The sequence below is a fragment of the Poecile atricapillus genome, chromosome 24 (genome assembly GCF_030490865.1).
Source record: "Poecile atricapillus isolate bPoeAtr1 chromosome 24, bPoeAtr1.hap1, whole genome shotgun sequence".
Classification (NCBI taxonomy): Eukaryota; Metazoa; Chordata; class Aves; order Passeriformes; family Paridae; genus Poecile; species Poecile atricapillus.
The window spans coordinates 4,053,354-4,056,347 of NC_081272.1; positions in this window are offsets into that span (position 1 = coordinate 4,053,354).

Below are 2,994 nucleotides of genomic sequence, written 5' to 3' on the forward strand. Positions count from 1 at the left end.
TGCCAATACCACCTCTCCCTGCCCAGTGTCCTCCTGGCCGGGCCACCTCTCACCTGCATGTCACTGCTGGCACAGCGGGGCGATGCTCCCAGCCCTTTGTCTGCCCTCATCAACCCATACCAGTACCCTGAGCAGGCATAGCAGCACACCCCGGCTCTGGTCAGCACTGCCAGCCCAGCTCCTGGCCCCCTTCCACCCCCATGGCACATTTCCCCACTGAGCACCAAGGGCTGGTTTTCCAAGCACAATTATCCGTCTTTGTGGAAACATGGAAACGATATTCCAATGCACAGAGCTGATTTGATTATGTCCGTGACCCACCAAAATTAAGTTAAGGCATTTTTCAGACCTAGATTGAATTATGTCTCCTCCCTCTCTCTTGTTCCTCCAGTGTGGAGCAGCTGGATGGCTGGGACAGGGATTTTGGGAGGCAGTGGGACCCTGAGGTGCAGCAGTGCCCAGGGCTGCTGTGGCACTGGAGCTCTCACTGGTTCACGTGTGGCCCTGGCAGGGCCAGCGCAATGCTGGGGACACCGTGGAGCCCTGGCACAGCAGTGGTCGCACAGCTGCCAGGAGATACAGGCAGCAGAGCCACTAAATCCCACTCTAAGCCCAGCTTCCCTCTCCCACTGGGAAGCAGAGCCATCAGCAGTAGCTCAGCTCAGTGCTGAGAGGTATCAGTTGTTTATCTCAAATAAATAAATTTTAAGTAGGATGAATTACTCAGAGTTATGCCATTGGGTGAGTTGGGATGTTGTTCTCTTTCCTGGCTCAGCACAGGGAGCTGGGATTGCTGCAGCCTCAGGCTGCAAGATTTGAGCGCACACCTGGATACCTTTTGGGCTGGAATAGAGTTAATTTCATTGTAATTTTCCCAACAGCTGGTACAGGGCTGGCTTTTGCCTTTAGTACAAGAATATTGATAACACACTGATGGGTCAGGTGTTGCTTGGTAATGTTTATTCAAGTCCTACATATTTTTCAGTTCTTTGCTCTGCCAGTGAGCAGGTGCACCAGCACCCAAACCAGAGGAACAGGGGGCTGCAGTCAGAAGCAGCTGTAACTCCACAAGATAGAAAAGAAAGAACCCAGTGAGGGGTTAGAAGACCCCAGAGCAAAAATGACCATTGCTGGGCAGTGAGAAGAAGCCTGTGCATGGCCAGGAGCAGCCAGAGTGGCACAGCACAGCCGAGGTGGCATGGCCAGGGTGCCACAGCTGCACCCCTGGCTCCATCCTGGTGAAGGGACAGCCTGGGAAGGAACGAGCCAGCACAGGAGCAATGACAGGCGTTAGAGGCCAGCACGGAGCGAGGCTGCAGCTGATGGTGTGCTCTGCGGGACAGAGGAATGTCTGTGCTGGCAAACAAGTCTCTGAGCGGAGGAAATGCTTTGCCAGTGAGAGCTCTGGTTAAACAACGCTGGTTCACTTCTGTGGGACCTGCCGTGCCAGTGGAGGCCCCTCCATGCTCTGCCCTGTGCCCTGGTGCTGCAGATGGGATAAGGGCATGGGCAAGAGAGCTGATACTGCAGGAACACCGTGGCCGTGGTGCTGAGCTGGTGGCGGAGCAGCTGCTGCCAGCAACCATCCTGAGCAGTCACCATGTGCCGTGGTTCATTCGGGTTCAGCCCTGGCCTGGAGAGGCCTTGGGGCTGCTCTGAGCTGCCCACCGTGCCCCGCTGTGGGGACTGGGGACCCCCAGCCTTGCCTGCTCAGGGCACAGAAGGGATCCCAGCCACGTCCACCCTCGCAGGGCACAGCACATCAGCATTCTTGGGAGTAGGGTCCGGCCCCACGGCGGCTGCTCTCCGGGGAAAGGCATTGAGGGGGGATTAGCCGTCTGATGCCCCCCTTGCTCAGGCGCTTAATACGGAAAACAAACACCCTTGTGCACCCAGCGGCCTCCATCCCGACGGGTTTTCTCCGTGCCCGTTGCCTGAGCAACCCTAATCTGCCTCCCGGGGCACACCGGGGCCCTGCATCCCCGCACCCATGCACCCCTGCAGCTGCGGCAGTGCCTGCGGTGGTCCGGCTGTGCCTGGCACGCGGCTGCCAGCGGGATGCCACAGCTCTTCCGCCTTGGCCGTGGGCAGTGCGGTGGCTGGGAAGTGCGAGAGGACGGGGCTGCAGGCACCCCGTTCTCCTGTGATTGAGGGCACCTCCGTCCTAGTGTGTGATTTAATGCTGTGCCAAGACACGAGTCAGCAGGACCCAGTCCGAACAAAACAGTTGTCCAGGGCAAAGGAATTTTCAGGGTGGCGGATTTCCCCCACCACAGAAATGGGGATCATCTCCTGCTGTGGCCCCATCTCCACAAAGGAAGTGGGCGATGGTTTTGGGTGAGCGTGGGGGCGACGCTGCTCCAGCCCTGGGCTGCCGAACGGGCTAAGAAGGGGAAAGAATGTTGGACCCCATTGGGCCCCATCCCAGGGGCAGGCAGCACCCAGTCCCGCGGGCTCTGCAGATGGAAGGGAGCTCTTTTCCCACCTTTATGGCTGCTATTGCTGACATCAGCATCCCCGGGACACAGGGCATCCCTGCTCCGTGAAAGGCGGGCGGGTCTGGGGGCGGCCGTGTCCACGGGCCCCTGTCCCGGGTGGGGTGGCGAGGAGGGGCCGGGGGGCGGGGGCAGGGGCTCTCGGGGGTGCGGTGCGCGCAGTCTCCCTCCCGCGCCGGAGGAACGAGCAGCGCGGCCGGGCTGGGACCGGCGAGGGGAGAGTGGAAAAAAGAAGGAAAAGAGAGAAATCTCAGCAGCCGCCCCGGCGTGGCCCCGCTCCGCACCCCCCGCACCTTTGGTCCCGCTCTGCATCCCCAGCACCCCTGATCCCGCTCCGCATCCCTCTCTCCGCATCCCCCCTTCCCGCTTCGCATCCCTCCGCACCCACGGCTCCGCTTCGCATTCCCCGCACCTCCCGCACCCCCGGCCCCGCTCCGCCCTCCCTCCCGCCCCGCTCCGCCCCGCGGGGTGCCCGGCCCGGCCCGGCCCGGCCCGCCGC